Source organism: Stenella coeruleoalba (genome assembly GCF_951394435.1).
Source record: "Stenella coeruleoalba genome assembly, chromosome: 15".
Classification (NCBI taxonomy): Eukaryota; Metazoa; Chordata; class Mammalia; order Artiodactyla; family Delphinidae; genus Stenella; species Stenella coeruleoalba.
Window position 1 is genome coordinate 24,615,154 of NC_137161.1, and position 22,672 is coordinate 24,637,825.

Genomic DNA, 22,672 nt, shown 5'->3' on the forward strand with positions numbered 1-22,672 from the left:
GAGATGGCGATGAGTCTGATTCCCTATCTCAATGATTAACTGAGATTACTTCCCCTTTTCCCTTTAAAAACTTTCATGGGGCTTCCCTGGTGGCGCAGTGGTTGAGAGTCCGCCTGCCGATGCAGGGGACATGGGTTCGTGCCCCAGTCCGGGAAGATCCCACATGCCGCGGAGCGGCTGGGCCCGTGAGCCATGGCCACTGAGCCTGCGTGTCCGGAGCCTGTGCTCCGCAACGGGAGAGGCCACAACAGTGAGAGGCCCGCGTACCGCAAACAAAACAAAACAAAACAAAACTTTCATGGATGAGCAGAATCTTCGGAGTTGATTCCACCTTCTCCCCAGAATGCTGGCTTTCTGATTAAAAGCAACATTTTCTGTTTCTACTAACACTTGCCTCTCGACTATTAATTTTAGAGCAGCAAGCAGCTGGACTTGAGTTCAGTAACACGACTTGGGGTGATTCTAAATGAGCAGCATCCCCTTCAGAGAGGACGTAACACATTCTGTTGAATGTTCCTTTTGATGGTAAGAATTTGCCCTCTGAGAATAAATCTGATTTCTGGAAATAGACAGTGATTTACAGCCAAGTCTGGTAAGGATAGTAATATATGGCCTAAGTCATGAGATTTTATAATTTAAAAATGATTTTAACTTTAAGCTGACACAACCAGAACTGAGATAGCCTGTTGAGTGTTTTTCCTCAAAGCTGTAACATTGAGAGGCCAAAAATTCATTCTAATGCTGCAAGTTGCTTTAAATATCTTTAGAATTCTAGACATTCTAAAGGCAATTTAAAAGTCATACAAGGGGGCTTCCCTGGTGGCGCAGTGGTTGGGAGTCCGCCTGCCGATGCAGGGGGCACGGGTTCGTGCCCCAGTCTGGGGGGATCCCACGTGCCATGGAGCGAGTGGGCCCGTGAGCCATGGCCGTTGGGCCTGCACGTCCGGAGCCTGTGCTCTGCAACGGGAGAGGCCACAACAGTGAGAGGCCTGCATACCACAAAAAAACACACACAAAAAACCAAAACAGTAAAAGTTATACAAGGATTTCCCTGGTGGTGCAGTGGTTAAGAATCCGCCTGCCAATGCAGGGGACACGGGTTCGAGCCCTGGTCCGGGAAGATCTCACATGCTGTGGAGCAAGTAAGCCCGTGTGCCACAACTACTGAGCCCACATGCCACAACTACCGAAGCCCGCACGCCTAGAGCCCGTGCTCCGCAACAAGAGAAGCCACTGCAATGAGAAGCCCGCACACTGCACCAAAGAGTAGCTCCCCACTCGCTGCAACTAGAGAAAGCCCACATGCAGCAACAAAGACCCAACTCAACCAAAAATAAATAAATTAAATAAATTTTTAAAAAAAGAAATACATTAAAAAAAATAAAAGTCATACAAGAAAAAGCACCATATAACTTAATAATCACAACTTTTATCTTGGGATGGAAACCTGTTTCAACTGAGATATGCAACCAGATATGCACCCAAAAAGTAATCAAGAGCCTTAAAGAAGCCTCCTTTTAAATTAGTCTTCTTTTTAAAAAAACATATTTAGAGAGGAGAATGTAAAATATTAAACTCACTAGATTTTAGAATTAATGAGAAGAGGGAATTCCCTGGTGGTCCAGTGGTTAGGACTCTGTGCTGTCACTGCTGAGGGTGCAGGTTCTATCCCTGCTGGGGGAATTAAGATCTCGCAAACTAAAAAAAAAAAAAAAAAGATCCCGCAAACTGCGAGCCATGGCCAAAAAAGAAAAAACTAAAAGAATTAATGACAAGAGAATAAAACAGGCAGAAAAGGAAAGTAGAGAGGAGAAAGATAAGTAGGGAGGAAAAGACAAAGAAATAGAAGAATTATGAGGATTGGAGCTGGGGGGTAAGGGAAACTCTAACTTTATCTGTAATTGTTTGTTTCTGTGGGCTTTTTTTTGCCACACCCGAGGTGGCTTACAGGATCTCAGTTCTCTGACCAGGGATGGAACCCATGCCCCCTGCAGTGGAAGCGCAGAATCCTAACCACTGGACTGCCAGGGAATTCTCTCTGTAATTTTTTTTAAATAAAAAAGACTTGAAGCAAATATGGTAATAAATATGGATGATTCTGGGTGGAGGTTACATGAAATTTTCCATATTTAAAAACATTCTCACAATATAATAATGGGGAAAAAAAGAAAAGGTAAATTATACTGTGGTCTGGTCTCTGTACCTGGTAGATCATGGCCCTTTGAGATGTTGATTAGTGTTCAGAGCTCTTAGGTCTTTAGACTTTCTAAGAGTGAGGCAATTATTTATAGCCAAGCCAAGATGTTGGTTCCGTTTCTCTCTGAATGGGATGTTTCCCTTTAACCAGAATAAAACATATGGTTCATCCAACTCACAAGACCAGGGTTGTGACTTAGTGTTGCTCATCCCTAAGTGGACTCCAGCTTGCCTAGGTCAGGAGAGGAGAGAAGGAAGGAAAAGGTAGCACCATCAGCATCAATCAGAATCAGCCGTTGTCAGACATGGGTTTATGCTTGACCTTCAGCCTTTCTCTCTACAATCATGGGTGGGAAATAGGGAGCAAGTTAGGGGCAGAGTTGTGGACTTGTACTTTCTAGTTTGCAAGTGAGAGCTTCAGTCACCTTGTTTACCTTTTATTTTTTTTTACTTTTGGCCATGCCACATGGCTTGTGGGACTTTTAGTTCCCCGACCAGGGATTGAACCCAGACCCTTGGCAGTCAGAGCGCAGAGTTCTAACCACTGGATCACCAGGGAATTCCCCATTCACCTTGTTTAGAATGCCATGGCCATTCATCATCTCCTCCAAATCCTATACTTCCCTTCAAAAGCCTGTTTAAGTCTTGCCTCCTCCAGGCCCATTGTTCTGGCCTATTTCTGGACTCTTGTCTTCTGCCAGACAAGAGGGGGCCCTCTACTTGGGGACTGCCTGGACTGTCATCTCTTAAGATTTCTATGGAAAGCCAGTCCCACCCTTTGTTGCTCCAGATCCCTCTACCTGTTGTTCCAGGCCACAGGGTCCAAGATCAACAGTGTCTCCAGTTAATGTTTTTCTTCAGACAACCTCTGTTGGCTAGTCTGAGTTCTTTAGGAAGACAGAGTGGGATAACTCACAAAATAGAATTTAAGCCACATTCTGCCTCAGAATATCTTCCCTGGGCTTCCCTGGTGGCGTAGTGGTTGAGAGCCCGCCTGCCGATGTGGGGGACACGGGTTCATGCCCCAGTCCGGGAAGATCCCACATGCCGCGGAGAGGCTGGGCCTGTGAGCCATGGCCGCTGAGCCTGCGCGTCCGGAGCCTGTGCTCCGCAATGGGAGAGGCCACAACAGTGAGAGGCCCGCGTACCGCAAAACAAAACTAAACAAAACTAAACAAAACAAAAGAAAATCTTCCCTTAACTATCCAGATTCCATAGCATGTCTTATGGGCTATAAGGATCAAGTGCAAATGCTCTCAGTCATGGTTAAGTTGGTAGCAATTAGTGTTACTGGATTAGTTTTCTATTTTCCTATCTAAGGGCAGACCTCTGAGGAGAGGAAAAGAAGGAGAAGTAAAGAAAGAAAGGTCCAGAGAGTTTTGGGGCACTGTGTTAGGAGGGCAGATTCTGCTGAGGGTGGGCATGAGACCCCAAAAGAGAGAAAGAAACTGATGAAAAGGACCTGGAGAAGCCCCCGTCATAAATGTGGCTCACTTCTCAAGATTGGGTCTGAAGAAAGGCACTTCAGGGACTGAGCTCAACATTCTGAGGGATCCTTTATTCAGTCTCATCTATGACATGTGGGGAAAACATTAGAAAGACAAGGCCAACTGAGCATGAGGAATTCACTAACTTCTGAAGTTGTTTTTTCTTGCTCTCTGTCTTTGGTTAACCGAGTTACCAAACTAGGGTAGCTTTGCACAGCAGTTCAGCCCGGATTCTGAACCTCTGGGACTGTTGCTTGCTCAACTGTAAATGTCTCTTAATTGATATCCTGTCTCCACTCTTGTCCTGTTCCAAAAGAGTAGAGTGATTTTTTTTGCGGGGGGAGGGGGAATTAAAATCACATATCACCCCCTGCTTAAAAACTTTAATAGTTTCCCATCGTTCTTGAAATAAGATCACGATTTCTTGTAAGGCCCTGTTGTTACTCTCCCTGACCTCATCTGATAGACTCTCCCTCTCAATCACTAGATTCTAGACATATTGTACTCCTTTCTGTTCCTAAAATATGCTCTTTTCTACCTTGCCCCTAATGTTCATTCCCTGGCCTTGAACTTGATTCTTTTAGTTCTTCCCATGGCTGGATCATTGGCAACCTCTGGATATTTGTACAAATATTACCTCCTCCATAAAAACGTCCTTCCCCAGTATTTATCTACCCCATCATCCTATTTCTTTCATAGCTCTTATCACAATTAACAATTATCTGTGTTTACCTTCGTATTGGCTTTCCTTCTCTTGTAGAATTCAAACTTCCTGAGGGCCGGGACCTTGCTATCATATTCATTTTGCTACTCCCACTACCCAGAGGTACCTGGCACAAAGCAAGGCACTCAGTAAATATTTGGTGAATGAATGAATGAATAGAAAAGAAAACCAGCAACAGAAAATCCTCAGATTTGTTGGTCCCCTTGGGACAACAGGACAGGTGACAAGTCAGATTTGATGGTGACTTAATGTCTTTTCCTTGGCCTTTGTTCTGTCATACTGGGGCTTGGACAACCCTTAAATTTCATTAGCATCCCTTATCTGAGTGCTAGGATATGCTCAGGACTCTGGCTTTTCTTAATATCTTTTATCTTGTATTTGATCGAGGAAGGTAAAAGATATAACCTAATTTGTGGGTAAAAGGGACTGGTAAGGGGGCCTGAGATGGGGATATAAGAACCATAGGGCTTTAGAACTGGAAGAGAACTTACGGATCATCTTGTCCAGGAAACTTAAACATGGCCATGCATTAGAGTCGTCAGGGGAATATTTTGCCCTTATGCTAACAGTACTTTGTTAAGATATCATTTACATACAGTAAAATGCACCAATTTTAAGTATCCAGCTTGATGAATTTTAACTTTACAAACCTGTGTAACCACCACTCAGCTCAAGGTATAGAACATTTCTTCCACTCCTGAAAGTTCCCTTGTGCCTCTTTCCAGGCAATACCCATTTTTATCTGTCAGAGGTGACGTCTATTCTGACTCCTACCACCGTAGATCAATTTTGCTGGTTTCTGTACTCATATAAATGGACTCATACTGAATGAAATCATTTGCATCTGACTTCTTCTGCTCAACATGTTTTTGAGGTTTCACCCACTTTATTGCATGCATAAGTAGTTTGTTCTTTTTTAAATAGCTGATTAGTATTACACGGTAAACATACCACATTTGTTCATCCCTTTTCTTGCGGAATTTTACCAAACATAAACCCCAAAGCCTGCCCTAAGCCCACTTAATCTGAATTTCCAGGGATGGAGCCTGGGAGACATACTTTCAATAAGCTTCCAGGCAATTGTGATATACAGCCATGTGTGAGGAACACTGATTTTGTCCATTCACTCTGGTTCTACAGAGAAGGAAACTGAGGCTCCAAGGAGGAAAGGGGTTTCCCAAGGAGACACTTGAATCAGTGAGTCAAGACTAGAATCTCTTCCACTGTGCTACTCTTTTCATTGTAAGACAACTCAAACTGCTAATTACTGACAAGGGCAGAGACATGAATCATAATAGCTTCTATTTATTGAGTACCTGCTATATGCCAGGCTCTGCTCTAGGCACGTTATGTACATTTAATCCTTTTAACAATCTATATATCACAGCTGAGGAAACTGAAACCCAGAGCAGCCCGAGGGACAGAGGTAGTAAGTGACAGAGAGAGCAGCGAATCCCAAGTCTTCCAGACTCCAGAGCCACACAAGAAGGTTGGTACCTTTGCGTGAAGTAGAAAAAGGAGGAAAATTACAAACTTCTTGGTTTGGTGGTCTGCCATCCTGGCCCAGTCCAGCTTGCTACAGTAGAAATAAAAACAAAACAGTATTTACCCCATTTCTCAAACCCTGGTTTTAGAATTCCTTCAGTTCTATACACTCAGTGTCTATCAGTGAGAGTTGCTGACTGTCAGATTGACTAAAAATGTGCCAGCTAAAGGAAGGGTGATGTGTTTGCTTAACCACTAGCTCTTCCTCCTTTACTGTCCCTCGGGGTGGGGATTGCAAATGCTGCCAGTGGGTCTGTCAGGGATGTTGTCCACATCTGGAAAGCAAGTTTCCCAAAGTGGAGAGGGCCTTGACTCTTTCATCAGAGTAAACCGACCCTAGCAACCAGAGACTGGAATGAGTCAGAGATACATCTGCTAGTTGAGATGCTGAATCTGGAGTCCTGAGAGTCTGGCACGCCCTGTTTTTCTTTTAAAATTAATTAATTATTTATTTATTTTTGGCTGCATTGGGTCTCCGTTGCTGCGCACGGGCTTTCTCTAGTTGTGGCGAGCGGGGGTTACTCTTCATTGTGGTGCGCGGCCTTCTCATTGTGGTGGCTTCTCTTTTTGCGCAGCACAGGCTCTAGGCACGTGGGCTCAATAGTTGTGGCTCGCGGACTCTAGAGCACAGGCTCAGTAGTTGTGGCACACAGGCTTAGTTGCTCCACAGCATGTGGGATCTTCCCGGACCAGGGATCGAACCTGTGTCCCCTGCATTGGCAGGCTGATTCTTAATCACTGTGCCACCAGGGAAGTCTGGCACACTCCGTTTTTTGATAATGAGGAAATCTGGGAAGTATAAGGGATGGCTGGCTGAGGAAAGTGGAGACCTCTCTTTTGTTGCTGGTGGGGTTGGGGAAAGTAGGATGGGAATGGATGGCAGGAAGAGAAGAAAGCTTGTGGATACTGACAAAGACTCTCTCCCTGACCAAACTTTAGTTAGGCTCCTCTGAGCCCTCTTCTTAACTAGGCCTTGACTTTGGCCCTCCATTCTGTCTTTGGCTTGCATAGCTCAGGTTTAGCAAGAATGCTGTCAATTTAGTGAGAATCCTCCCACCCTTGATATCTGATCACTCGATATCTAATTAAGTTTCTCATCCCCCACCTCTGAAAACCTGACTTTAGGGAGAATCCTGTTAGGTCAGTTTAGCAAGGATCGCCTTACCCTTGATGTCTCCTCTTAGTAATTTTCCATCCCCTGACCCTCTTACTCTAATCATTGGCTAAAAATTCCCAACTGTCTTTGTTGTATTCTGAATTGAGCCTGATCTTCCTTTCCTATTGCAACAGTCTTGAATAAAGTCTTCCTTACCATCTTAACAAACATCAGAATAACTTTTTCATACGATACCAAAACAATTTGATCTCTTGGGCTATATCTATACACAGAGACTGATTTGACTGTTGTGACTGAATTGACTAGTCTAATTCTTATGCCTAACAGATGACAAATTGAATAATATTCTAATGGGTGGTTTGGGTCTTATGTGGACAGCCTGCTTCAGGACTCTTCTTCTGAGACCAAGAACCATGTGGTAGGCCCAGGCTCTGCCTAAGGGGTTCTGAGCTAGTATTCGAGAGAAGGCCTGATGCTGTGTTCTTCCTCAAGAAGCAAAAGGACACAAATCATTCAGGCAGCTGCATGTCAGTGTGAAATCTGTCGCCCTGTTCTACTGAAACAGGTGTCAAGAGTCCTGGCTTCCCAGATATGCCTTTCCAAAGTATATAAGGAATACAATGCTGGTAGGAGCTGCTAAAATGATTAACCTCCTGACATCATTCCCTTCGGACTGATTTAGTGCTTATCACTCAACAAAGACCTTAGTGGGGACTTTATTGATTTTGGTTTTACTCTCCAGAAATTACTTCTCTCTCTTTTCTTTTCCCCAGTCATCATGCTGTCTTATGGTTTTCTTAATTCCTTTTACTTCCTTTACTTAATTCCTTTTACTTAATTCCTTTTACTTTACCTACAAGTGGCCTGAAGCTGGGTGGATGGTCTGCTACAGCTCTCAACAACTTTCCAGCAGAAGGAAGGGAAGAGGCTTTGATGTCAGAGAAATTTTCTGCAGAAAAGGATCAAGGCAAACCAAAGGAAATACAGCTGAGCAAATCTTAAAACGATGTATGAATTAGACAAACTTTGTGTTTAGACAAAGTAGAACAGGTTCTGAGACAGACACATGTGAAAGTGTTTTTTGGAATGGGTCAAGATCTCTTTTATTTTTGGCTGCGCTGGGTCTTCGTTGAGGCACGTAGGCTTCTCTAGTTGTGGCATGCGGGTTCCAGAGTGCGCGGGCTCAGTAGTTGAGGTGTGCAGGCTCTCTAGCTGCAGCGCGCGTGGGCTTAGTTGCCCGGTGGCATGTGGGATCTTAGTTCCCCGACCAGGAATCGAACCTGCATCCTCTGCATTGGAAGGCGGATTCTTTTTTTTTTTTTTTGAAGGCAGATTCTTAACCACTGGACCACAAGGGAAGTTCAGGGGTCAAGATCTCTTGATCGCACAAAGGTCCCCAAAATAGCCAAAGAAAACCCAAAGTGAATCCAATGTTGCATCTCTTAAGCCTCCTAGAGCCTCTCCAATGGAAATGGCAGAACAAATGTCCAGTGTTGCTGAAGCAAAACAAACGAATCCACAATTGAAAATATTAACCCGAGCTTTCCTCTAAGGGGCATTAAAATGTGCTGAAATGGGCATCCACTCTGAAAAACCAAACACTTAGAAAGGAAAAGGAAGATTTGCAATAAATGGAAGTTTGGTTGTCTGTTTTTTGCCCTAATAAATACGAAATGAACCAATTCTTCACATGCAGACTGATCCTAAATCCCAAATTCTACTCTGTGAGAGTCATTAGAAATCTGATACTACAAGTGACTTTTATTTATTTATTTATTTATTCATGCATTGGGTCTTCGTTGCTGCGCGAGGGCTTTCTCTAGTTGCGGTGCGCGGGGGCTACTCTTCATTGCGGTGCGCGGGCTTCGCATTGCGGTGGCTTCTTATGCTGCGGAGCACGGGCTCTAGAAGCGGAGGCTTCAGTAGTCGTGGCGCGTGGGTTTAGTTGGTCCACGGCATGTGGGATCTTCCCAGACCAGGGCTTGGATCCGTGTCCCCTGCATTGGCTGGTGATTCTTAACCACTGCGCCACCAGGGAAGTCCCTACAAGTGACTTTCTGAAGACATTTAAAGAAGTGCTAAAATATGATTCTGGAGTCAGGGCTGAGATTTTTAAAGTACCTCTTTCTATGGAATTTTTTTCTTTTACTGCTAGAAAATGGAAAAAGCAGGGTAAAGAGAAATAAGAAGCTACTAATTAGCGAAAGGTAGATTGCTTTCTTTATGCTAAACTCCTAACTACTCTGACCCACAAAAGTGAAACAAATAAATCTGTTTAGCTTTCCTGAAAATGAAGAAATGAGGGATGATCAACAAGTTCTTTAAACTTTCCAAAGTCGCAGTAGCTTCACTCACTCTGAAAGCAAATTTAAGCTGCCAGCTAGACTCACATGCTTCCCCTCAAAAAATGGAGGCCAAAGGAAATTTCTCACCTTGCAACAGAGGAGGCTTGGGACTTGCTTGTCTGTAATTTCAAGGACAAGAATAAGAAAACAAACAACCATGCTACAAAAATTATTTTAAACTTCACTCCATCTCATTGGCAGGAAGATTCTCACTGACCCACAATGAAAAGAAGAAATGTTTCATCATCAGAAAAGTAGTAGTAAACAGAGCAGGTTTTACAAAAGAAGCGAAAGTAAAGGGTAGCATTTATTTTACATAGGGGATCTCTAGCAACCCAGGTTATTTGAAGAACCCAGAGGAGGAGCCAGGATTTCTGTAGGCAGCAGAAGAAAAGAAAAAAATTTTCTCCTACTTACAGTGCCCTTTATCAGCCTCTCTAAGGGAAGCCAGAGCTGAGCATCTTCCCTGTCCTTACACAGCAGAGGCAAGATGTGTTGCTGTGAGATTTTTAAAAGACCCCAGGAAGTCCCAGTAGCTGGCTTCCCCATCTCATCTCTTTGCTTTCAGCCAAGCAAAGACTGTCTTCATACTCATTCTGGTGGCCACAAGCCTTGTGGTCTAGTCTCCCTATTTTTCTCCCCAGTCTTTGGAATTAGAATTGGTGTTGACACTGAGGTCGCAAGGGCTTGGAAAGGAAGTGGTTGCACTGAGGATACTCATGCACAGGATTTAATGAGACTTTAGTTCAGAATGGATCCCAGGAGAGAGAATGAAACTTTGCCCTAATGAGTTAATCTGGAAAAACAAATCCTGCCAAAGAAGGGCTTAATTCAGCTTCTTTCAGAAATTCTGGGTGGACTAAGGAGTACTCGGTGGAGAAGCTAAACTCTAGGTGGGTAGATTGCTGAGGCCCAGCCTGCCTTATTAGTAAAATCTCTCTGGGAACTTTCAATATTGGTCTCATGATTTTCAAATTTCTACGTAAATTTTCAACAGTTGAAGGGCTGCCCTTCTGCTGACACGGTAAGTTATTAGGCTGTGGTGCTCCTCTTCTCACTCACTTGGGTTTTATTTGAATAAAGTAGAATTTACAAGGTCACAATTTATGACCCCTGGGTGATGTGAAGCTTTGAGACTCTTTAGAGGGGAGCAGCTTAATACAGGGCTAGGCAGCAAGCATTGTTTGTTTTAGTGGGGATGGTGGTAGAAGAATGTGATAGGTAGTGGCATGGTCCTACATTGATTTATCCTTATTTTTAGGGACCAACTTATTTCTGGTGGTTTATGGAGACAGGGGCAATTGGAAAGAGAAGTGAATAAGAAGTCAGAAGATCTGGATTCCTGTTCAGGTTTTTTTACTTTCTTTCTGTGATCCTGGCAAGTTACATGAACTGTCTGAACCTACTATCTCACCTGCCTACCATCCTGGGCTGAAAAGAAGATCAAATGAAATCATGTAGACACCTTGAAAACCGTGAAGCACTCCACAAATGTGAATGCTTTCTAAATTTTAATTCATTGTATGGCCCACCAAGTAAGCTCTTCAGATAAATCAAGAGTTTGAATATGGAATGGGGAGGAGGCAACATCCTGCATCTGATGGATTTTAGGTGACGGGAATAGAAGGCTATGAAAGATAGAACTAAGTGGGGGAAAAAAAGAAGAAAAAGGAGGGAAAGAAAGTAGAAAAGACATAAAATTCCTGAGAAAGACTTGGCTCCGACGCTGATTGGGCCTTATGACTCTAAAATATAATCCTATTCAAGTATGGAGCAATGGAATATAAATGAGTAATGAACATTATTATTTCCTTAAAAGTAATTAGCCAAAAGGACAAACACAGGTTGTCCAGCAGGCAAAATTATGAGCCTTTGGGGATAAATCAGGAGGTAAAACAGATTGTATGAGAATGGCAGGATGTGGGAAAGGATGGTGGTGAGGGTGAAAAGTGCTCTGAAGTCCGGGGACTTGGTTCCTGCCACTGACTCGCAGTAGGCCCTTGAACAAATTACTATCTGGTTGGTTCCCTAATCTATACAGACTGACCTCAAATCCTAAATGAGAGAATTAGACTAAGTGATCTATTAAAAAAATTCCATCTTTGTTACTTTTATGTGACTTTGGACAAGTCACATAAAATGTGATATTCACCCATGTGCTCACCACAGATGTTAATGTTGTCCCCATATTTGCTTCAAAGTTTTAAACAAAGAAATAGAATGCTATAAATATAGCTCTCCATTCATTTCTCCTCCTTCTCCCAGAGGTAAACACTATCCTGAGTTGGTGAGTACCACTCCCATGAATATTTTTATACTTCTAGGTATATGATTTTGTAAAAAAAAAACATAGAAATGTTTTGAGGGTTTTAAACATTTACATAAATTGTTACATACCATATGTTTCCTGCTACATCTTGATTTTCAGCAATATCATACTATTGAGAAGTAGTATAGCCTGGTGGTCAAGCTCTAAGATTCCAGGGCAGATAGCCTGGGCTCATACCCTATCTCTACCATTACTAGCTGCACGATCTTGGGTAAATTGCTTAACGTCTCTGAACCTCAGTTTCCCCATATGTAAAGTAGGGATAGTAACATAGAGCTTCTGTGAGAATTAAATAAGTTAAAACATGTAAAGCCCATAGAATAATGCCTGCACGTAGTAACCACTATGTGTTTGCTACTATTATTTGAGATTTATCTATGTGGATACTTAAAGATTTAGTTTGAGATTTATCTATGTAGATAATTATATCTTTAGAAGGATAGATAATTAACTACTATACTACAGTTTTAACTCTAAAATAGTATTTCCTATAGAGGGGGTAGGTAGGTCAGGGGCCATCCTGGATTATAATCTCCTTGTGCACATGTGTGAGCGTTTCTCAAGGGGACCTAGATGATCTCATTTAGGTCTGATCCAGCTCAAAAGAGACCCTGTTATGATCTAATAGGATCAGACTCATTTCTGTCTTTTTAGACCTTCTAGATATGGTCTTTTATCAACTAATTATCCATCATTTACTTATTTTAGCTGAAAACCAAGAGAAGAATAAATAGCTAATTTCCTTAGTACTGTTCTGTTTATGTTTGAATTGTCAAGGTTAATTATTTGCTTTAATTATATTTTATGATATCTTGTCTTCATCAAGTCCATGAATGCTCATGGGTAAGTAAAAGTCTGCTCATATTCCCATGGAGCATTTGATTTGCTTGTCAGAGACTTAATCAGTATTTCCTTGAACTAACCTTTGTAATCAAAGCATAATGATGACTCCTCACAATAAATTATAAAGAGAACCTCACATTTTTCTAGTTATTCAAAATGAATAAACATTTAAGTTCATTTGGAAATACTGTATTATGACTCTTGATTCTGACTTCAGGCTATAAACATTCTTTTCAAGAGGAATGTTGAACATTCTATTTTCTCTCTGCACCATTCCAACTCTTCAAAGCCAGTGGGGTATGTTGAAAGAAAAGATCATATGCCAGAAAACCTGGGTTTGAACTCAAGCACTGCCATTTATTACCTAGTTGTGTAATTTTGGACTAGTTATTAAATCTCTCTGCATCCCTCATCTGAAAATGGGATATCTTATAGTGGTATTGTGAGAAATTCATTCATTTAACAAGTACTTATTAAGTACCCATAAACAGCTCCAAGCACAGTGCCAGACACATACTAGCTGCTTAATAAACACTAGTTTCCTTCTTTCTCAAAGTTTGGCGAGGTCTTATTAATATCTTCTAATGCATTCCAAGTGTAGATAATTAAGCTCTCTTTCCAAGATAATTGACATTTCTGTTAGTTTTGAAGACCCTCATGGTTTTCCCACATTGGGTAGAGTTGAGTTGGGCATCTCTCAAGAGTCCATTGGCTGGTTTTCACAAAAGGGCTATAATATAGGTGACCAGATGACTTCTAATAAGTGTGCGATTTGGGAAGTTCTCCAAGGTCAAGGGGCATGTCACAGGGTTGACATGATCTGATGAGAAGATGCTTGTGAACTCTCTCTAAAAACTCTGAAATGCTGACCTAGTACATGGTATTTCCAGGAAAGATTCTGACTAGGTCACTGGGCTGCCTCATTCAGGTTGCAGTTCCCTGTGTGGGGTGAGCTAGGCATGGACCATGTGGCCTGCCTGGGGTGGTGATGTCGCCCTTTCTGCACCATATCTGGAACTTATTGGAATAGTTTTTCTGGGGCAGAACTGCCTCTGAGGGCCGTACTCATCTCTGCTGATTGGAAGGAAGTGGCTTTGAGAGGTGAGGCCTGAACCATCTTTTCAGAGACAAGAGCCTAGCTCCCTCTGGTGCTATTTAAGAGGCCCCTAACACTTCTATCCAAAAATATCTTCCTTAATGAAATTTTACTTCTATCTGGAATTAGCACCACTCTTTAAGGGTCTTCCAGACACTGTAAAATTATTACCTTGAATTTCAGCTGAATAATGCCCTTGCTTGCTTTCATGCCTGCTTTCATCATCAGTATGAATCTCTAAACAATGAACAGTTTAACTTAGCCTGTTTTTGAACTTTATCTAAATGGAGTCCCATAACTTTATCTTATGGGACTTGTTTCTTTTGTTTTACCTGTTGATGTGTGAATTTGTGGTTTAGTTACTTTTACTGCTGTATGGTATTCAATTGTGTGAATATCCCACAATTTATTTATCCATATTTTACTAGGATGATCATGTGAGTTGCTCCCAGTGTGGGCCATTAATAACAGTGCTGCTCTGTATATTCTTTTTTTTTTTTCTTTTTTGTTCTGAATATTCTCCTGGGCATACATACATTGGTTACTCCATATACTTACTTAGGAATGGAATTGATGGTTTTAAAGTTATATGCATGTTCAACTTAATTAGGTAGTGCCAAACTGTTTTCCACCTTCATTTTACCAATTTAACATTTCTGTCAGGAGTAGATATGAATTGTTCTTGCCCCATTATGTCACCAATATTTGTTTACTTTTTGACCTTAAAAAATTTTGCCCATCTTATATAAAACAGTATTTCATTACGGTGTTAACTTGCATTTTCTTGATTACCAAGAGATTGAGCATTCCCTTCATATTTTTATGGGCATTTGAATTTTCTTTTTCGTGAAATTCCAGTTCATGTCTTCTCCCCATTTTCCCATTGATTGTCTTTTTCTTATTGATTCATAAATATCTTGTGTACTAATCCTTTGTTGGTTATATGTATTGCAAATATTTTCTCCCAGTTTGTGGCTTGCCCTTGTACTCTTTTTATGGTATTTTGGATGAATCAAAATTCTTAATTTTAATGTAGTCAAATTTATTTTTCTTTCTGTATGTTTAAGAAATATTTTCCTATCCCATGGTCATAAAGATATTTTTCTATATTGTTTTCTAAAAGTTTTATAGGTTTACCTTTCACATTAAAATCTCTTTAACTTTTGATAGTGTATAATTTCAAACATATATAAAATAGAGAAAATAGCATATTAAACCCCTTTATTCCCTTTACCCAGCATCAAAAATGTTCAAATCAGGGAGTTCCCTGGTGGTCCAGTGGCTAAGACTCCATGCTCCCAATGCAGGGGGACCAGGCTCGATCCCTAGTCAAGGAATTACATCCTGCATACTGCATCTAAGAGCCTGCATGCTGTAACTAAAATTCCTGCATGCCATAACAAAACATACCACATGCTGCAACAAAAGATTCCACATGCCGCAACTAAAGATCCCGCATACTGCAACTAAAAAAAAAGATCCCGCATGTCGCAACTAAGACCCGGTGCAGCCAAATAAATAAATATTAAATTAAAAAGTTCATATCAGGGCCAATCTTGTTTTATCTATACTCCCATACTACATCCACTAGAACATCATATTTCACCCATTAATATTGTAGAATATATTTCTAAACTATAAGAATTACTTTAAAACGTTAACTATGATACTAATATCATACCTAAAATATTAAAAATTTCTTAATATCATCAAATATCTATTGAGTTCCTCATATTTAAATCTTTAGTAAACTTAGAATTCATTTTTGTACATGGCATAAAGTAGAAATTCAGTATAATTTTTTCCTATACATAACAACTGTCCCAGCACAATTTATTTAAAAGCTTATCTTTTTCCTTCCTTTCTGTAATGCTACCTCTGTCATAAATAAAGTTTCCACATATGCTTGAGTTTGTTTCTGGGATTTCTTTTCTGTTTCATTGGTATATTTGTTTTAAGATACTGTCTTAATTATTATAGCATTATAAATCTTGATATTTGGTAGGGGAAGTCCTTTGACTTTTTCTTTATCAGGAATGTCTTGGCTATTCCTGGTCCTTTGCTCTTCCATATAGAAATTATAGAAACATCTTGTCAAATTTTACACACAGAAAAACTGTTAGGATTTTTATCAAAATTGCATTAAATGTATGTCAATATGAGGAGATGTCACCTTTACAGTATCTTTTTATGTGAACCTATCTCTCCATTTATTTAGGTATTCTTCACTGTATTTCAATACAATTTTAAAATTTTCTCCATAGGGCTTCCACAACTTTTGTTAGACTTATTCCTAGGTATTTTTAATTTTTGTTATGATTGTAAATGGTCTCTATATAAATTTTATTTACTAATTGTTGCAACTGACTTTTATAACATGATTTTTACCCATAACTCTTGCTAAATTCTTTTAATTCTAATAATTCACCTAGAGATTCTTTTGGATTTTCTGCAGAGTTGAACATATACCCACAAATAAACACCATTTGCTCCCTCCCTCTCCAATCCTTATACTTTTTTTTTTTAACATCTTTATTGGAGTATAATTGCTTTACGTTGTTGTGTTAGTTGCTGCTGTATAACAAAGTGAATCAGCTATACGTATACATATATCCCCATATCTCCTCCCTCTTGCATCTCCCTCCCACCCTCCCTACCCACCCCTCTAGGTAGTCACAAAGCACGAGCTGATCTCCCTGTGCTATGCAGGTGTTTCCCACTAGCTATCAATTTTACATTTGGTAGTGTATATATGTCAATGCCACTCTCTCACTTCGTCTCAGCTTACCCTTCCCCCTCCCCGTGTCCTCCAGTCCATTCTCTACATCTGCGTCTTTCCAATCTGTATACTTTTTATTTCTTATTCTTACATTATTGTATTGGCTAGGGTCTTCAGTATAATGTTGAATAAGATGAAGCATTCTTGCTAATCTTTCAACAAAGGAGATACTTTAACATTTCACAATTACTTGTGGTAATAGAGATGCCCTTCATTAGATTAAGGAGGTTCCTTTCTGTTGCCTTTTATTTTATTTTTTTGGCTGTGCAGTGCGGCATGCGGGATCTTAGTTCTGGGACCAGGGATAAAACCCACACCCCATGCAGTCTTAACCACTGGATAGCCAGGGAAGACCCATGCCTTTTTTATTTTATTTTATTTTATTTATATTTTAAATTTTATTTATTTATTTTTGGCCGTGTTGGGTCTTCGTTTCTGTGCAAGGGCTTTCTCTAGCTGCAGCAAGTGGGGGCCACTCTTCATCACGGTGTGCAGGCCTCTCACTATCGCGGCCTCTCTTGTTGTGGAGCACAGGCTCCAGATGCGCCGGCTCAGTAGTTGTGGCTCACGGGCTTAGTTGCTCCACGGCATGTGGGATCTTCCCAGACCAGGGCTCGAACCCGTGTCCCCTGCATTGGCAGGCAGATTCTCAACCACTGCGCCACCAGGGAAGCCCCTTTATTTTATTTTATTTTAAATGATTTATTATTTATTTATATTTATTTATTTATGGCTATGTCAGATCTTAGTTGCGGCATGGGGGATCTTCACTGAGGCATGCGGGATCTTTTGTTGTGGCACGCAGGCTTCTCTCTAGCTGTGGCGTGGGGGTTTTCTCTTCTGTAGTTGTGGCACGTGGGCTCCAGGGCGTGTGGGCTCTGTAGTTGTGGTGCGCAGGTTCCAGAGCACGTGGGCTCTGTAGTTTGGGCATGCGGGCTCTCTTGAGGCGCGCAAGCTTAGCAGTTGTGGCACGCGGGCTTAGTTGCCCTGTGGCATGTGGGATCTTAGTTCCCTGTCCAGGGATCAAACCCGTGTCCTCTGCATTGTAAGACGGATTCTTTACCACTGGACCACCAAGGAATTCCCATGCCTTTTTTATTTTTGAATCATGAACAGATCTTGGATTTTCCTCATCAATTGGTACAATCGTATTGTTTTTCTCCTTTAATCTGTTAATGTGGTGAATTAAATTAATTTATTTTTCATTATTAAATCAACTTTGCATTCCTAGTATAAACCCAACTTGGTCACACAGTACTGTTTTTTCCTGTCTTGTTTTCTTTCACTATGTTTGTTTGGTTTTGGTATCAAAGTTATTCTACCTTCATAAGATGAAATGGGAAGTGTCCTTCCTTAAAAATTAAAAAAAAAAAATTTCTGGAAACTTTGTGTAAGATTGTCTATTCTTTGAAATTTTGGTAGACCTTACTTTCCAGGCTTATCAGCGTGCATCATACAGATTATGGTAAGATTTTAAAATTATGGTCCAATTTCTTTAATGGTCATGGGATAATTCAGATTTTCTATTTCTTCACCAATCAGTTGGAATTTATCTATTTCATATGCTTTCAAATTTGCTGCCTAAATTGTTTATACTATTGTTTGTATCTATTTAATCTCTTCACCACCTATCACATCATCTTTTATCATTTGTAATATTGTTTATTTTTACATTTTCTCTTGTTTACTTAATTAATTTTACCAGTGGTATTTCCAAACCACCAAATTTTGGCTTTGTTGATCTTCTTCATTGGATGTTTGCTTTCTTTTTCATTAATTTCTGATTTTTATTTTCTTTTGCCTTCTTTGAGTTTATTCTTCTATTTTTCCTTTAACATCATATACTGGATGCTTAATTCTTTAATTTTAACACTTTCTTCCCTTTTTTTCCTTTAAGGCTATGAATTTCCCTCTAAACAGTGCTTGGTTGCATCTCAACCATTTAGATACATAGTAGCTTTACTACTGTTCAGTTATAAGTATTTTCTTGTTTCCATTATAATTTTTCTTTTAGACTGTGAGTTAAGAAATTAAGTTTTAAAGTTTATAAATATGTGAGGTTTTTCAGTTTTTCTTTTTATTATTGGTTTCTTTTTAAAAATTTATTTATTTATTTATTTGCTGCATTGGGTCTTCTTTTTCTTTTAAACATCTTTATTGGAGTATAATTATTTTACAATGTTGTGATAGTTTCTGCTGCATAACAAAGTGAATCAACTATATGTATACATATATCCCCCTATCCCCTCCCTCTTGTGTCTCCCTCCCACTCTCCCTATCCCACTCCTTTAGGTGGTCACAAAGCACTGAGCAGATCTCCCTGTGCTATGCAGCTGCTTCCCACTAGCTAGCTATTTTACATTTGGTAGTGTATATATGTCAATGCTACTCTCTCACTTTGTCCCAGCTTATCTTTCCCCCTCCCCGTGTCCTCAAGTCCATTCTCTATGTCTGTGTCTTTATTCCTATCTTGCCACTAGGTTCATCAGAACCTTTTTTTTTTTTTTAGATTCCATATGTATGTGTTAGCATATGGTATTTGTTTTTTTCTTTCTGACTTACTTCACTCTGAATGACACAGTCTAGGTCCATCCACCTCACCACAAATAACTCAATTTCGTTTCTTTTTAAGGCTGAGTAATATTCCATCGTATATATGTGCCACATCTTCTTTATCCATTCGTCTTGTCGATGGACACTTAGGTTGCTTCCATGTCCTGACTATTGTAAACAGTGCTGCACTGACCATTGTGGTACATGTCTCTTTTTTTTGTGTGTGTGTGTTTTGCAGTACACGGACCTCTCACTGTTGTGGCCTCTCCCATTGTGGAGCACAGGCTCCTGACACGCAGGATCAGTGGCCATGGCTCATGGGCCCAGCCGCTCCGCGGCATGTGGGATCTTCCTGGACCAGGGCACGAACCCATGTCCCCTGCAATGGCAGGCGGACCCTCAACCACTGCGCCACCAGGGAAACCCCATGTCTCTTTTTGAATTATGGTTTTCTCAGGGTATATGCCCAGTAGTGGGATGGCTGGATCATATGGTAGTTCTATTTTTAGATTTTTAAGGACCCTCCATACTGTTCTCCATAGTGGCTGTATCAATTTACATTTCCACCAACAGTGCAGGAGGATTCCCTTTTCTCCACACCCTCTCCAGCATTTATTGTTTGTAGATTTTTTTTTTTTTTTTTTTTTTGCCGTATGCGGGCCTCTCACTGTTGTGGCCTCTCCCATTGTGGAGCAAAGACTCCGGACGTGCAGGCTCAGCAGCCATGGCTCACGGGCCCAGCTGCTCCGCGGCATGTGGGATCTTCCCAGACTGGGGCACGAACCCATGTCCCCTGCATCGGCAGGCGGACTCTTAACCACTGCGCCACCAGGGAAACCTCTGTTCGTAGATATTTTTGATGATGGCCATTCTGACAGGTGTGAGGTGATACCTCATTGTGGTTTTGATTTGCATTTCTCTAATGATTAGTGATGTTGAGCATCCTTTCATATGTTTGTTGGCAATCTGTTTATCTTCTTTGGAGAAATGTCTATTAGGTCTTTTCCCCATTTTTGGATTGGGTCATTGGTTTTTTGATATTGAGCTGCATGAGCTGCTTGTATAGTTTGGAGGTTAATCCTTTGTCAGTTGCTTCATTTGCAAATATTTTCTCCCATTCTGAGGGTTGTCTTTTGGTCTTGTCTATGGTTTCCTTTGCTGTGCAAAAGCTTTGAAGTTTCATTAGGTACCATTTGTTTATTTTTGTTTTTCTTTCCATTTCTCTAGGAGGTGGGTCAAAAAGGATCTTGCTGTGGTATATGTCATAGAGTGTTCTGCCTATGTTTTCCTCTAAGAGTTTTATAGTGTCTGGCCTTACATTTAGATCTTTAATCCATTTTGAGTTTATTTTTGTGTGCGGTGTTAGGAAGTGTTCTAATTTCATTCTTCTACATGTAGCTGTCCAGTTTTCCCAGCACCATTTTTTGAAGAGGCTGTGTTTTCTCCATTGTATATTCTTGCCTCCTTTATCAAAGATAAACTGACCATATGTGCGTGGGTTTAACGCTGGGATTTCTATCCTGTTCCATTGATCTATATATCTGTTTTTGTGCCAGTACCATACTGTCTTGATTACTGTAGCTTTGTAGTATAGTCTGAAGTCAGGGAGCCTGATTTCTCCAGCTCCATTTTTCTTTCTCAAGATTGCTTTGACTTTTCGGGGTCTTTTGTGTTTCCATACAAATTGTGACATTTTTTGTTCTGGTTCTATGAGAAATGCCATTGGTAGTTTGATAGGGATTGCATTGCTTTGGGTCTTTGTTGCTGTGTGCAGGCTTTCTCTAGTTGCGGGGAGTGGGGGCTACTCTTTGTTGCGGTGTGTGGGCTTCTCATTTTGGTGGCTTCTCTTGTTGCGGAGCACGGGCTCTAGGTGTGTGGGCTTCAGTAGTTGCAGCATGCGGGCTCAGTACTTGTGGCACACAGGCTTCAGTAGTTGCAGGACATGGGCTCAGTAGTTGGGGCACGGAGGCTCTAGGGCACGTGGGCTTCAGCAGTTGTGGTGTGGGGGCTCAGTAGTTGTGGCTCACGGGATCTAGACTGAAGGCTCAGTAGTTGTGGTGCAGGGGCTTAGTTGCTCTGTGGCATGTGGGATCTCCCTGGACCAGGGCTTGAACCCATGTCCCCTGAATTGGCAGGTGGATTCTTAACCACTGTGCCGCCAGGGAACTCCTATTATTGGTTTCTAACCTAATTGCACTGTGGCTCCAGAATGTGGTCTGTTTGATACTAATCCTTTAAAAATGTGTTTAGGCTCACATTATGGCCTAGCATTTGTTCAGTTTTCATAAATATTCCAAGGGTACTTTAAAAATGTTTTCTGTAGTCGCTAGGTGCAATGTTCTTTTTTTTTCAGTCCCAAAGAGTGTCCCCTTGATCTCCAACAGCTTAGAGATCATTTAAATCACAACAACGGAGAGGCTGTTTTTCCTGATGCCAGGCACTCTTTGGCACTTAACTCTAGAAAGAATATTTCCCAAAGATGGCACCAAGCACCCTTTTGCCAGACATGTTACAGAGTCAATAAAGTCTCATTCAGACCTCACATTTTCTGCCTTAGCACGTATTTACACTGTTTTCCTTTCTATGTTTGCAGATTTCAGACTCTACCCTGCCTCACTCAAGGTCTAGTTCTTTCATCACTCCTCAGTGGCTTTGGAGGAAGCAGATTTTCACAAAAACTTTTGTGGTTATTGTTTTTCAAGGAAACATGTGATAACCAGCACTATGCCTAGTATTAGTAGGTGCACAATAATATTTGTTGAATGGAAAAACTAAAAATACAATACAATGGCAAAACTGAAGCTCGTTTACTGAAAATTGTAATCAAGGCAGAAGATCTCATTTAAATGCTTAATAATTAGAATATAAATTAATACAAATTTAGAACATAATTTACAAATTGCTTAATTATTCTTTTTCCACTGAGAATATCAACTAGCTATCATTCCATCTTTAGTCATAGAATGCACACATGTGTGACACACAGACACAGGATTAATGAGTGACGGCAGATTAAAATGAATATAGTGAAGGCATATCGTGACGTGGGGTTAGATTCTAAAGTCAGTATAGGGACTTCCCTGGTAGTCCAGTGGTTAAGACTCCGTGCTCCCAATGCAGGGGGCCCAGGTTTGATCCCTGGTCAGGGAACTAGATCCTGCACACTGCAACTAAAAGATCCCGCACGCCACAACAAAGATCCTGCGTGCTGCAACTAAGACCCGGCACAGCTAAATAAATAAATATTTTTAAATAAATAAATAAATAAAGTCAGTATATATAATGAAAATTGCATATAGTCAAAATTGCCCTTGAAACCCCTTAAGAGGATGCCATGTTGTCTTCACATATTTTACACAGCCAGTTTTTCCTCCAATGTTCGAACAGATTGCTGTTACTTCAGTTAAGCACCAGATTGAAGAGTTGGTTTGTATTTAGGGGCCATGATCCTTTAACCATTAGACTCACAGTTAGCTTGGTAAGAAGCTCATCAGAAAGAACTGAGACAGCCTGAGTGCAGCAAAAATAGAAATGAAGTTTTCTCTCTCCTGAGAGCCAGGAAAATAAAGGGAACAGTGAACAGGCTAGAGAAGAAACATAACCTGGCCTGAAACAGTTAATCACTCCTAGTTTTTTTTTTTTTTCCAACTGTTATTAA

General features: G+C 40.8%; 1 protein-coding gene across 1 annotated transcript in view; it reads right to left on the bottom strand.

Annotated features, from left to right (window-relative positions):
- The window catches only part of ASIP (agouti signaling protein), a gene marked incomplete at its 3' end in the record, with an annotated part of 99,345 nt that overhangs the window by 17,096 nt on the left and 59,577 nt on the right, over window positions 1-22,672 (bottom strand). The window lies entirely within an intron of this gene.